The sequence below is a fragment of the Parus major genome, chromosome 2, assembly GCF_001522545.3.
Source record: "Parus major isolate Abel chromosome 2, Parus_major1.1, whole genome shotgun sequence".
NCBI lineage: Eukaryota > Metazoa > Chordata > Aves > Passeriformes > Paridae > Parus > Parus major.
This window is the reverse complement of record NC_031769.1, coordinates 101,786,921-101,802,189: the sequence shown is the minus strand read 5'-3', so window position 1 is coordinate 101,802,189 and position 15,269 is coordinate 101,786,921. Positions and strand designations below refer to the sequence as shown.

The following is a 15,269-nucleotide window of genomic DNA, read 5'->3' as shown; positions in this document are numbered from 1 at the left end:
CACGGCTCGGCCCGCCCCCCTCCTCCCCATTGGAGCCGCCGCCGCCCCGCCTCCGCCCGCCCGCCCGCCCGCCCGGAGCGCCCGCGGTGGGCAGCGCTGCCGACCCTCCTGCCCTCCGAGCTCCGGCCGGGGCAGCTGAGGGGTCGTGCGAGGCATCAGCCCCTCTTGCCACCCCACCACGGTGCCTGCTTTGGTTTGCTTTTTGGTTTTTTGTTTCTTTTTTTTTTTTTTTTTTTTTCTGGGGGAAGAAGGCAAATACTAAAAGCGGGTTTGTGAGGTTACTTTATGCCAATGGTTTGTGCTGTTAGGCTTAAGCGGAGCTCTTTGCCGCAGCAGGCGCTGAGAGGCTTTGATGCAGGCACTGCCGCCCGGTCCGAACCATCTGAACACGGTCACTAATGCCCCGAGCAGGCAGCGGCAGCTCAGGCAGGATGTCACAGGGTGAGTAGTCCGTGACAGATCCAGGGAAACCACAAACTTCTGTGCAACAGCTGGAGGATAGGGTTGGTCGGGCTTCCCGAGCAATACTGCTCTCAAAAAAACCCCCAAAACAAAACAAGCCTGAGCACCTCGTCCTTTCAGCCTGCTTCCCTCAACAACTTGCAGCAATTTCTGGCTTTTTCGTACTGTTTTGTTTTTCTCTTTAAGTCATAGGTAGCCCCTTCACAAGTGCACTCTAGACACATAGAAGGACAGCATTTGGGAGCTGTGGGACAGAAACAAGAATGCAGCTGCACTGCTGGGACTCTGAAAAAGCAGTTTCCAAATAAAGGAAATTCCCCCTTAGATCTGGGAGCAACCACTCTGAAATTCTGGGGAAGTGAGGTTCCAGTTCCTGAGAACACAGCTGTCTCAGGACGGGAAATTTTCAGCCACATTTGGAGGCGATGAGATTACCCATACAGAAGTGAGAATTTCCTGGAGCAAAGCTTACCGGGGAAGAACCAGAACCACTCTCAGCTGACTTGTCTTTGGCAAAATGGTAGTGAGATGTCCTCCCAGACAAGTGGAAGACTGTTCCCAGACCAGGAGCTTTGGGTGTCATGCCTAAGTCATTAACACCAAGATTATACCTGACCCTGCCAAGGTCTGTAAATCACGCCGAGGCTGACTTATCCGCCGTGGGAGGCAGCCAGAATTGCTGCATTTAGAAAGCCTGCTGGCTAGGCAGTGCCCAGCAAATCCCTCTGCTCGACAGCAGGGAAGGCAGGGCTGTGTCCCATGGGCCGCGGTGCAAGGCGGCGGTAGGAGGGGCTGTGGCATCCCTTGGCGTGCGGCCAGCAGCCCCTGCCGGCACCTCCGCCTGAAGTTTGCCCACAGCACAAGCGATTGCTGAGATCCATCACATGTAGACTTAAGAGTTCAAAGGATACCCGTGGGGGAGAGCTTCTTGGGAGGCGGGGCACCGTGTGCCAGCTGCCAGTGGCAAAGGTTGAAGTTCCGATGGGGAAATTTTTGTTCAGCACATGAGATAATTTTCTGTGATAAGTTATGCTTAGGTCGGCTCAGCGAGAACATCCTGCTATTGACGGGAGTTGTGTGGCAAGCAAATTTCCTGGGCGTCTGCTTTTTTTATATATATTTTTTTATTTATTTTTTTTTAAACTGTGGATCTATGTACAGCTATTGACTTTTACAGCTTTGCAAATTGATATGCAAGAGGTGCACAGGACGAGGTGAGTGAGTTGGGACACGACCCCGGCTGATGCATCAGCAGGAATCCAGTGATGTCAGCAGAGACACGGCTCCAGCTGGGAACGGTGAGGCCGGGCTGCCCGGCAGGAGCAGGGCTGCGGCAAGCAGTGATGCTGTGAGCAGGAAAGTGGCTTTGTCCTGCCACGCAGACTTCCACTGGTTACTGCAGAATGGGCTGACAGCCCACCTGACAATATAAGGGGTTTCTTATCTCTGCTAAGGTCGAGGTGGGCTCTAGGAAGGAGCCACGTGTGTAGATCAAGCGCTATAAAGTGAGTGCTATGTTTGGGAAGGCTCTTGGGGAAGCTGGTGCTTTTCTAGGGTGGCAGCAGGTACCTGGGACTTTAGGGGAACTAGCTTCAGGTAATTCATAAGTGATCGCCCAGCCCTGGGACAAAATGGCTGAAGCGTGTTTTGTTCTGCTGATGTGGGAAAAGGCCGCGCCAGTCCCTGTCGGAGAGGCATTAATTAAAGGAACTAATGGTGAGTTCCTAAAATATCTATTGGAGTGATCAGGATGTCTGCTGAGAGAAATCTGACTTGCTGGGCTTCAAGTTGTGCCAAGTCATTGTGTTCATCAGGAAATGAGGGTGTTCTGGGGCAGGTAAAACAGAAATAAATCACGCTGACCCTCCTCTGGTGCTTTCTGCTCCTATTTCCAAAGCCACATTTCAGGAGGTGGCTTACATACATTTGTTACATCGTTACTTAATAGGATTTAACAGCTCTAAGTATTTATTATTTTTTTTTTGCTTATATTGTGGTTAATGCTTTTAGCACATTGTATAGGAGTCTCTCCTTACTAAAATTACCGTCCTAAGCACCCCTCTCTGAAGTTCTCCTGCCAAGTATTCCCTGCAAAGTCTGCATTAGAGGAATGTTAATCTGATTTACAGTAACCTGACATGACAACTTGTGGTAATAGGTGATAAAAAGTTGAAACCTGGCGACGGAGAGGATGTTCATGTCTGACCATGATATGAACGCAGGATGTCCCAGGGGGCTGGCTCAGGGAAGCACAGAGCACAGGGTGATGAATGAAGGTAAGAATTTGCAGCATCACTCTAAAGAGCCATTTGCACGAGGGAGCATCATTATTTCCACACATTTCAGCAGTTCCTAGTGTGGGCTGGCCTCATATTTACAAAATTTTATGGTCACTCTATCATTTGTGTGGCAGTGCTGGGTTTTTTTACTTTAAATGAACCCAATTAATAATGCTTCATCTGCCACTGCTTATTAACACACCTCTGTGAGATCAAGTGGTGGGAGAGGGGCTGGCAGCAGCTGAACTTCATACTCTGAAGGAGGAGTCCAATATTTTCCTGAGATCTGTGCTCCGAGGGTGAGGCCAGAGGTGTAGATTTGCAAGCAGGTTTAGGTTCACATTAAAGTGTCAATGAATACTATAGTAATATACCGTGCAAAGAGTGTTTTCTTTGCAGAAAGACCTTCCTGCACCCCCACCATCACTAGCACATCAGCCAGCAGCACTGGCTATTGGCATCCTCTGGCGCCAGGGGCATCCTGCAGACCTTCCACCATGGCACTGATCCTCACTGCTGTGCCATGGCAATAGGTTCCTGAAAAGTTATCCTGGTGTGACAACTCACCTGCTTACGGCAAAATCCAAGAGCTCTTGTTCAAATTGTTTCCAGTAAAGGAAACTCTACACCACAGAAGCAGCTTTGTCCCTGCCTGGTCATTTTAAATTGGGGTTTGTTAGAGGGGCCAGGGCAGTGTTTGTTATAATTTGCCAGTCCCTGAGGATTGCTTTCAAATTGGAGACCATTATTACCTGAGATTAGAGCTATCCCCAGCTTTATTTTTACACCATCATCAGAGCACATGATGTTTAAAGACAGAAAGACAGGAAGAGGCCGCATCCGTTCCCCAGCTAATATACGGTTTGGTGACTGAAAGAGATTTATTGAAATCAATGTGCACTTTACCATCGATTTCTTTGTGCACTGAGGCCTCCTTTAAAGCTTGTCAGCTTTTTCTTGTAAAGCTGAAAGGAGACTAACCTGATGTATCAACAGCGAGTACTTTGAAGTGATACTTGTCTTTCTCTCTCTTCCTCTCTCTCTTCCTCTCTCTCCAGGCTTCTGACACACTGCAAAATAACTTTTATTTTGAAGTGTATTTATCACATTTACTGAATGTGTCCAAACTGCCTAAAAAAAATAAGAACTGCATGCAAAATTCAATTTAGCATTGGCAAGGGACTTGACCAGATGATGTAACTGGTCGTTTATTGCTATCTGTGACTATAATTGCATGTCCACATCATACTGTTTAAAATTTTAAATTCAACCCACACCATATTTTCATTCAGTCAAAGGAATTTACTTTAGAATCATTCTTTGCCCATGTCAGGAGAGCAATTTTTCATTGCTGATAAGAAAATGTCATTTTCTGGTTTAAAATTGCAAATGAAAAAGCCATTTCTATGTCTCCTGAGCTTTTATTTATTGATTGTCTTGTAATTTAGTGAATAATTTCAATTAATTTTATAATAATAACAATCTATAGCACATATATATCAAATTGTACAGAAAAGACTTTAAATATTGTGAATTATGATCTTGTCATAATGTCATGAAATGCTGCTTTTTCAGCCTCCAAAGCTTGACCCCTAAAAAGAATAGCAAGAAATACATTATTTGACATTTTAAGTGGACTGACAGATTTCTGCAATGAGGTGACCTGCTCAGTGGATGAAGACAGAGCAGTGGACACTGCTTTATCCTGGAACATTTCAAGGTAATAAAGGCATTTGACATTATTTCCTTTAAGAACCCTCATAAATAAGCTGTCAATATATACTTTAGGCAAAAGGACAGGAAGGTGGACTGAAAACTGTCTGAGTGACCAGATGCAGAGTGCTGTGGTCAATGGCAGTTGAGGACAAGTCCCTAGCAGTGCACACAAGGGCTCAGTGTTTGGTGCCGGAGCGCCCCGTAACCTCTTCATTAATGATTGGGATGACGGGGCAGAATGCAACTTTGCAGATGAGACAAAGTTGGGAGGAGAGGCAGGTACCACAGAAGGTTGTGTGGCCACCCAGAGGGACCCTGACAGGCTGGAGAAATGGACAGGTAAGGATCTCATGTACTTCAATAAAAATAAAAAACAAAGTGTTGTAACTAGGGAGGATCAACCCCAAGCACCAGTACAGGCTGGGAGCTGATCAGCTGGATCACCCTGGAGGTTCTAATGGGCCTGGAGGTTCTGATGCATGAGCAGAGAAGGGCCTGGAGGTTCTGATATATGAGCAGCTGATTACCAGCCAGTGATGTGATCTTCATTGCAGCAACTGGCCCTTGCCGCAAAGATGGTCAGTCAGCGGCACCTTGGGCAGCATGATGAGGAGAGTTGCCAGCAGGTCAAGGACAGTGGTCCTTGCCCTCTGCTCAGCACTGGTGAGGCCACAGCTGGAGTTCTGGGTCCAGCTCTGGGCTCCCCAGTACAGGAAAGATACAAATGTACTGCAGGGAGGTCCGGCTAATGGCCCTAAAGATCACTAATGCATCTGAGTTTCTGAGGTGGGAGGAGAGGCTCAGAGAGCTCAGTCTGGTGAAGAGAAAGGGCATCTTACATATGTATGTCAATACCTGATGTGAAGGAATAAAGATGAGACAGACAGGCCTCTTCAGTGATTCTCAGTGCCAGCACAAGAGGCAGCTGACACAAATTAAATCACAAAGAATTCCTGAAAACAAAAAAAAAAAAAAACCAACATTTTTTACAGTGATGGCAGTCAAATACTGGCACATGTTGCCCAGAAAGGTTGTGGAGTCTCCCTCCTTGAAAATATTTAAAAGCCATCTGGACAGGGCCTTGGGCAATCTGGTGTAGGTGTCCCTGCTAGAGCAAGGGGGTTGGACAAGGTGACCTCCAGAGGTCCTTTCCAGCATCAGCCTTTCTGTGATTCTGTGAGTAATTCAGATACTGCACAGAGCACATTCTTCCTACTGCTCAATGAGAAAACAGCAAATGGCTCCACTGCAATTCCATTTTCTGACTTTGATGAACGGAAATATGTTACGCATCATTAACAACATGCCAGCATATTAAAACCATATTATGCTTGTAAAATAAAGAGCATTTTTTTCATCCATTGCCATCAAATTTATTTCTGAGTTAATCTGAAGAATAAATAAGTCCACATGGATCTCCCAGTTAGTGCTGCCAAGTATGTATATTCTTTAGTTTGAAATGAAAATGCTTCTTTTCAAAGTTTGGGATGGAACACATGCACTCCCGTGTTTCAAATTAAAACAAATTAGATGATTTTCAATTGGAAAACTATGTCAAAGTGAAGGAGATGGCAGTATTGCAGATTGGCCATTCTCCCTTAAAATGGCTCATCAGTCCAGGCCAAAAGTGCAGTAAAACCAGAGAAACATCTGTCCTTGGTCTGGTTGACGTGAATATGCAGGAGGCATATTGTATTTTTGGACAGAACTGGTGGCTGCCTGCAAGTGTGAAATCTGGACAATCCCAGACCACACTGAAGTGGAAGGGCATGCTGATCGTCTTTCTTTTAGATGAAATGAAAGAGGAATTAAAGCCTCATTTATTTGGTGGTAATTGAAACAAGCCAAGACACCGCCCAAGGTGCAACACAATATAGGAAGGCTGGATTGGAAGCTCAGCCATGTGGCTAGAGGGATTTCACTGGAAATTGGTTGCAAAACCAGGAAACGGGGCATTGATTTGGTTGAAGCTTTGCATTAGCTTGTGGGTGGAAAGAAGCACAAACCAAGCAGGCAACCAGACAGGCAGAATATGTGTGTGGCCCCAGAAAGGTAGCCAAGAACAAATGACTTTTTTTTCTTTCCAACCATGAAAAGCCCAGAAAAAGATCTCAGAGACAGGAAGACAGCTTCTAACTATCTTGTGCTTCTGTGTTTCAGTGGAAAAAAAAATAATTCTATTTTAACAAACAGATTTTCCCCAACTTGTAAAAACAATGTCGACTTGAAGCAACCCTTGAACTCTGTGAACTTTGGCTTCCTGCAAGGAGCAGCCTTATCTAACTGCAACACCATATAACCTACAGCACTTAAATCAGTCTTCCATAAAGCAGGCTAGAGTCCCATCCCGCTGTCAATTAGAACTCCTCTCACAAAACAGACTGAAAAAGATGTGTATTGCAGCCTTGGAGCAATACAGCTTCTCCCACAAAGTTATGAAACCTTTCTTCCTTTAGGGATAAACAGTAAAGCAACAACTAATTTGTATGAATAACCCTTTCAGCTGCTTAAATACTTCCAGTCTGACAAATTTTATAGCTGTTCTGATTTCTCTGAATCTTCCACACCTATTATTTTAGTGAAAACAGTGGATCATGCCATGCTTCACATTTCCTACTGTGCTTTTTTGAAGATTTGTGATTTTATATCTTCTTCAAAATGGTAAAATATTAGCCAGCTGTCCTGTAGATGGTTCTCCAGGTAAGGCTTTTTGTCTGATGGTCTGTGGCATGGAAAAATATTCACTTGCTGACAAAGCTGTTCAGTCTGCTTATGGCTCTTGTTGAACTGAGAATTTGCAGAAATGCGTAATGGTGCATGGACTCTGATTTTTTCTGTGCCAACTCCATCTCTAAATGCAATGCCATTTGTGTATAGAGCTATCCAGATGTGTGTCACAGCTTGATTTCCTGAGGCTGTCTAGGGAAATGCTTCAAGAGAAGCACTGCTCTCTACCCCAGTGACATGAAAGATCCCTTCAGGATGCTATACAATACCAGAGCAGCAAAGCTTCATTACATTTGCTTTTAATGTGTCCCTTTTCAGTTCGTTGAAAATCCATCCTTTCTTCTGAACATGTTCATGAAGCTCACATAAAATGCTTTTTGTCATGTCTGACTAAACCTTTTTTAATTTGATGGTGGAAATTATGCTTCTGTACTCTTAGCTGGCTGTTTGTAATTTGGTCTTTTTCACTGATACAACAAAAATAGCTCCAATCTGAAGGTGAAAATTCTAGCCTGCATTTCTGTGCCAACTCTCACAGAAGAAGTCTAGCAACGCAGAGGGATACAAACATATGCCTTAATCCTCTGAATGAACAGGTGCCTCATAGTTAAAGACAGATGAATGCTTATTTGGAATATTATTTGGCATATCCACTATAGGTCACTGCCTTTTACCACCCCATTGCAATGCTAGGCACTCATACCCAAAGCACAGCATGGCAGCTCCCCCATTTTTGTCTTCTTGTGCACTGGTTTTTGCCAAGGGCTGAGTTGGGAAGGGTACATAGCTCTTGGAAGTGGGAGGTAAACTTTGACGTGTAGGGAGAGGGGAGGAGAGGTAGAAGGATTCAGATCATCAGGAGTTTGGGATGAGCCTACAGACTGAAATATTAAAAACATTTGCAAGCTGCAGATTCCCTTGGTTTATTTTTTTCTTCTCCTTTGCTTTTCTTTCTCCCTTTCTTTGTTTTTCTTGACAATATGCAGTAGAAGTGGCTTATAACTGCACTTTGCTGTAGCTGGGAATCAGAGTTAGTTCCACGGAAGATTTGTGGGGCTTGCCCTGCTCTGCCAAGTCTGTGCTCTCCCTCTCGCAGTTCCTGGCCACATCTCCTGCTGGGTGGCCCTCGAAGGACAGCCTCCAGCCAGATGAGCACTCAATCTGCTGACACAGGTGGGCTAGGATGGATGTGGAGGGCCAGATCCAGCTGTAGGTAAGGCTGGGCTTGTTTTGATCTGAGCTGCCAGAAGCCTAGAAGACATTGAGCAGAGCATGCTTGTGTAGCTGCCTTTTCACTGTTTTCTTTTAAAGCTTTAGCTTTTATAGTTGTAAAAATAAAGATGACAAGCGAACTGAAAACATTCTGGTGATCAGAAAATTTGTAAAGGTGCTTCCTGAAAGCCTTTATATTATGGCTATGTCATTCATCAATGACACTTACTGTGACAGTTGTTATTAAAACCATTTTGATTATTGTATGTGATTTAGCAGCATGGATCATGGATTGATTGCAAAAGAGCCATTGCACATACTTAAGATTCATAATCTGCAGGGCATGTTATATGCAAAAATAAAAAATGCTTCAAGCAAGACTGTCTAATGAACTTACATGTGTTTTTAGACCATACTATTATCCCTCATTAGACCATGGATTTAAAATTCTGGAGAGGAAGGGTTAAACTTCCTGACAGCTGCAAAAGTTATCACAAGACAAGTGGTACATATATCATTAAAAAAATCCAGAAAATCAGTTCAGCCCTTTCACAGTAGTGACTGAAGGAGAGAAGATGGTAATTCCTTAGTGTGATAACGTTTGTCTTGGGAGAGTATCAACATGAAATCTGTTTTTAATCTTGTTTTCAATTTTAACTAAAAGGATCAAAACTAATGATTAAAATAGGACCTCAAATAACTTCTTACTTATTACAGTAAAAAAAAATAAGATTATTAACATTCATGAGGGCCCTACTTAGAAAACAAAATACTTTAAATGAGCTGAAAGATGAAACAGCTCCTGCAAACAATAGGTAATACATAAAGAAATACAGAATAGCATCAATTAGACTCAATAACTACAAATATGTTGACATATTTAACTGCTTTTATACAATTTATTAACTCCACACTCTGAAATCAAATGCAAACAACTGCAAAAGCAGCAGAATGGATATGTCTAAGTTCAGTAATTCTTTAACACTTGTAGCATCATTCTTAATCATATGAGTGGAGGAAAATAGCTTTTCATAACTGAGGGCCTTATTTTTCAAGTGTTGCTGTAAAGACAATGAAGCGGTAAGCAAAGGATACAGCTTGCCCACTTCGGAGTCTCGGCCCAACAGAAGACAGCAATTAGTTTTAATTATGACTTCTAGCATGGGTATTAATGTAGAGACTAGGCATAAAAAAATGCCCAACTACACAGCCAAACCCTATCTGTAAATAGTGTGGGATTTATGGGTGAGACTGAATGATTATTTCTTGCGGTCATCACTCCAGTGAGGCAACTGAAAAGAGCAGATAAAGAGCAGGGAGCTTGTATTCTGGGATATTAGCAGTGCAGGAAGCGTCATATGTTTTCTGACTTCCAAGTGTTACCTGTATGCAGACTAGAGAATATATAAAATCCTTAAAGAGTAAAAATGAATATACATCTCCATGTAGGTATTATTTTAGTGAAAGCCATAACTTTTTCTATGATAATTTATGGCATTCAGTCCCACTACACCATTACTTACACACGTAATCTAGCAGGCTGTCTTACTTGCAGTGGTTAAGACTTTTGTCAGTCTGTTATTCACAAATGAATTTATATTCTAAGAAAACCATTCCAAACTGCTTGCAGCCACACCTGCCATCCCACTCATATATGCCATATGCCAGAGTCATGGGTAGTGTAAAGGGGTGTGTGGCACTGGTTTTGGTGGAGACCCCATGATCTGTCCTGGCATGGAGCAGAGCCCGACACCTGTGCAGGAAACTAGAGAGCCATTGAAAACTGTGATCAGCAGTTTGGGAAGAGGATCAGTTATGTGGTTGATGTGTCACCATTTCTCTGATAAGCCTGTGACTGTGCCACTTCAGAGGTTGTATTGTGCCTTCAAAGTTAATATTTGAGTCAAACTTGTCAGTTCACATTTACTCTGTTACCTTTTATCTTGATAACAGAAACATGCACATTTTTGTGCTGTTTATGAAACTTTTTTAATATGTTTTACATTCTTTTGATAACATTATGGGCGATTTTAATCCTCAAGCACCTTGCTCAGTAAAGCATTTAAAAGAATGAAATTACTTTTATATACAACCATTAAGTGCTCCCCTCTATTAGAGCATTGTGGACTAGATTTCATGCCTACAATAAAGCTAATAAAGCAGGTTATTTGAACAGGATTTGAGATTTTAATTCAGATTTATAATAAACAGAAGGAAAATGGTTAATATGTACCGAGTACCAAAGGTTATTGTGATGAAAGATAAAGACTAAGAGAGAATTCAAGCAGCTGAGGCACTTTCCTCATTGAAGATGAATTTGTGATGCTAAATGCATTGAAGATGCATTTGTGACTGGACTCATGCAGTCTAAACAGGATAATTTTTTCGAAGTCTTACACAGAAACTTTCCATTTATATTGCATTAAATCATTCTACATCAATATCAGAGATTTTTAAGAATTGCATGATTTTTCTGTCCATTATCCTTTTTAAAGTAAGTCACAACACAGAGAGAAAATCCTATGGCATAACTTTACCATGAAGTAAGAAGGATGGTGCAGTAAAAGTAAGTAGAATTTCAACTCTCCAACATATTTTGTTGTTGCAGAAATGTTTTTTTTTTTTTCTGGAAAAATGAAAGTAGTAATGAATGAAATGCAAAATGGAAAAAAAATCTTTCAGTTTATTAACAGGGGAGAAACATCTCAGAATTAAAGATTTGACAGCATAGACTCAATATTCTTTCTTTCTTTCAGAATCTATAATTAAAACTGTGGATTTATAACCTCAGTCCTACAAACATATCTCTAGAAAATGCTATCAAAAGACAATGCAATAAACTAGGATAATTTATTATCCATTTTTATCTGTCCCTCAGTTTAACTGTACTTTGGTGTAGAAAATGTTACCATTTCAGAATTAAAATAGTGCCACAGAACTATAGATATAATCTGTTTTATCTTGCTTCTAGGCAGAAAACCATCAGCAATTGCTCCTAAAGTATTTCAAATTTTGTTCCAGTTGCTGACTGGCTGATGCGGCCGATGCAGACACCGATGGCCGAGTTCAGACTTGAGAGAGGTGAATATTGTGCTATCAGACTCAAATGCAATTTCCCTCACCGTACTCCAGACCCAAACTAGGTCTCAGTAAATAATTAATCCTGTGGGAAACTCTAAAACTTCCAGGATGTGAGACATGGGTTTGGATGTCTCCAGTTTCCTTTGAACAATAATCCTTCAGGATTTAAGAGTAGCGGGAACTGTTTGGCACGACCAAATGCATCCTGCAGGCTGCAGATCATCTCCCATATGGGTGTAATAGGAGGGGCCATTTCTCAATTTCCACATTGGTATTTAGGACATAGAGAGATAAGGAATGTTCCCAAACAGTGCATGCTTCCAGTAAAATGGAAAACTTTATCCTCTCCGGTTATTAAGCAAACAGCACATCTGAGTAACTCTTACCAGGATGATGATGACTCTGGTGGTTGGTTCTTATCTTTCTTTTTTTCCTGAATAGAAATAGGGCTATTCTCACTAGTCTTGATTAATTAAACCATGTAAAAATGATAAGAAAATAGCGTTTGTTAAGAAAGAAAAGTGAATTGATAAAGTTCATACATCTGAATCCTCTCCACTAGCAGTTAAGGCAAATACTGTGAGGTACCTAAGTGGTTTCTGTTCCCTAGCAATTACAAATACTACTGTTCCTTTTTTTCAAAATGCCTTTCTTTGAAAATTTTGCAATACTTACTTAAGAACCATGTTTTCGTAAAATATTCCACCAGTGAATTTTGGTACTGCTGGTAAACACAAACATGGGGTTTTAGGGAAAAAAGTATTTCTTCAAACACCAAGAAATAGCCATTGCATCCCTCATTTTTCCAGACATTATGTATTTTTCCTTTCACTAAAGTTGACCTCATCCAGCTCTGCACTGCAGTTACCTGGGATAACTTTAGAGCTGCCTACACTCAATTCTGGGTGTCTCCAGCTTTCAGGTTGGCAGAGGTGAATATGACTCAGCTACTTCCTGGACAGTATATTTTTGCTCCTTGCAAAATAAATAATGCAGTAACCATATTAATTCCTATAATTTCTTCATTTAAGCTTTTTATGTTCCAGTATGTGTTTTGTATCACATATTTTATTTATATATTTATTCAAATGGAAAGAAAGACAATTGAGGAAAAAAAGAATTCCCTTTTATAGTAGCTGAACAAAGTAAAATTACAATAGCATACATGGGTAGAATAAAAAGTACATTCATTTTTTATTTTGATTAGTAGACCATTTGCAAGAAGAAATAATTTATTAGGGTAAAAGCTATATCAGGTAAAAGATCTTTCTTGGTTAAAATTTTCTCCTGTTTTCAGACAAAATAGTTTTCAAAGTGGAAACCTCATCATGTCGCTTTCTACAAAATATCTGAGCCAAGGGAAGGACTTTACATAGAGTCTCCAAATTCTTTTTCACTTTAGAAAAGACCTTTACCATTGATTTGATACTCTCTTTATGGATGAAAACCTTATTCAAGAATGAGAAATGTTTCCACTGAAATCACTTATCAAATAATAAGCCATTAGTGTGTTTTCTTTCTGGAAGGGATGATGCCAAGTAAATTACTTTCATTATAGGTCAAATATCACCAGTACCTAAGAGCCTTGGACATAGTTTTTAAATGCTTTGATGGATCTATATCAATGCATTTTCTACCACTGAGGACTTCTGAGATCTCAGCTTATCAAAAGATATTTATTCAGCTCAGCTTGTCCATTCAGCTCCAGTTCAGCTTCTTCTTCACAGGAGAACTTCACTGAACAGTCAAAGGACATGGGAACAAAGAGAAGGGTTTTGTTTGTTTGCTTATAATTTTCCTTTGTGAGATCCCCCAGGAGCAGGAAAGAAAATATTTCACAGTCTGGTAAGATCAGAACAGCAAAAGTATTTGCAGTATGGCACACAAGAAAGCACTGCCTGCTTGGAAATACTGCACTTCCAGCCAGCACCATCCTGTGAGACTCACAGATGAGCTCCATATCCTGCTGCAGACTTGCTCCGGGAGCTAAGATTCCACTCACCTCTGGAGACTATTGCTCCCTAGAGAGGCTTAAGATCTGACCCACTACAGAATATCTAGTTATTTTTCTAATTTTTTCCTCTATGAATGGGTAGCTTTTAAAATAGTACTTTAAAATTTGGGTTGGTTTTCATTCCCACTGGCAATGCTCGTATCCAACTAAATTTTATTTATTTTACAAGTCTGTTTTCTTTAATCTTGTCATGGAAGAGACCACTAATTCTCTCCTTCTGGATGGCTGCAATGAGACCACACACTCTCCACTCCGAGCATCAGCAGACTGGAAAGAGATGAAAAGACATAAGAAGAACAAAATACCATTAGAAATCCAATGCTGTTTCCATCTGAATTGTTCTCTCATGGTTCCTCACCAAGTTCCTCACCAGAAATCTTTGGTCTCTGTGGACTGTCTATTATTTTTTTTTTTTTTTTTTTTTTTTGGTGTAATTAAACCAAAGAAGAATGTTCAGAGGATGACAAGTGTATTCTGAGTAGGTATGTTGTTTCATTTTCATATGTTCTATTTTTTTTTTTTTTTTTTTTTTCCATTGGTGTATCATTCCAAAAGTGATGGCAAATCTGCACCCAAAGAACTATTGATTAGCTCTTGGAGGTAGCCCAAATCAAGCAGTAGCCCACACTATACTTTTTGGTTGAGACACCAAGTTGAGAAAGGGAGGTATTGAGCTGATCAACCTGAGTTGATAGAGGACCTCTTTGGAGTACCAAATGAGGGAATTATTGAAGTTATTTGCCAGTTATATGGCAAAATCCCTATGCTAATGTGCTCATTGATTAGTTGTTTCCAAAATCACAATTAGCATCTATTTGAAGTCTACAGTGGGTACCAGTGAAAACTGTGCCTTCCCTTTTTTGAGCAAATTGTTGAGTTGGAAAACTTTGAAACAACAACACAGACTGCAGTGGTCTACATTTTAAAGGGAACTGTAATTTTAATCTCACCTAGAGATTGTTCTGAGAGAACACTCGTGTTTCCTGTTTTAAAACTATGAGTATTTAATTTGATTTTGACAGCAGTGATATTATCTAAAGGACAGAGAGAATGTGGTTAGTACGGCTGCCTTGACATATGAAGTTCTCTTTTATTTTCCTGTCCAGGATGACATCATCAAGGAGACATTTTTTATAACTCATATCTCACCTGAACATCTGGAAAGAAAGTTCAGAGACATGGTTGTTCATTTTGCTCCATTTGCACAGTTCCTGGAGCAGTTGTTTATAGATCTATTGATGCAAGAGACACTGGAGAATCAGTCTAAAGTGTCATCAACTGCTGCCAGCCATGAAGTCTAGTGTGATTCACATTAAATATGTTTTGCCATCAGGAATTCATATACAGCCTTTCTCATCAGGACTGCAACTCTAGCTCATAGTCTTACCTCAAACCCATGATCTCCAGAGATAAATTCTATAATATATTTTGTTATTTTAGGGACATTGCCATCACTCAGAGAAGCAATAGCAACCACTCAGGGAAGTAATGGCTTGCCATGAGAGATACCTGTGGTGATTAGTGGAGGACCCATGAGGATGGGTGCTCTGTTCACAGATCCTTCAGGCTGCGGTTCTATGGACACATTCCTCTGCCAGCAGCCAAAGTTAGGTGTCAGTGCCTTTCCTCAAGCAGCCTTGGCTACTGCTGCTGTATCTGTCTGTCTTACTGACCAGTGATATGTTTGGGATCAGATCTGCCTGGAACAGATGCCAGCTTGTGTCCTGGGCAGAACCATTCACCTACTGGCTACAGACATGTTCAGGAGCTGTGTGGGA

General features: G+C 41.3%; 1 long non-coding RNA gene across 1 annotated transcript; it reads left to right on the top strand.

Moving 5' to 3' along the window:
• Positions 1-818: 818 nt before the first annotated feature.
• LOC107200923 lies at positions 819-13,909 on the top strand. Its single transcript, XR_004496059.1, has 3 exons — positions 819-1,676; positions 2,621-2,738; positions 4,317-13,909. It is a non-coding gene; the product is annotated as an uncharacterized LOC107200923 (long non-coding RNA).
• The last annotated feature ends 1,360 nt before the right edge of the window (positions 13,910-15,269 follow it).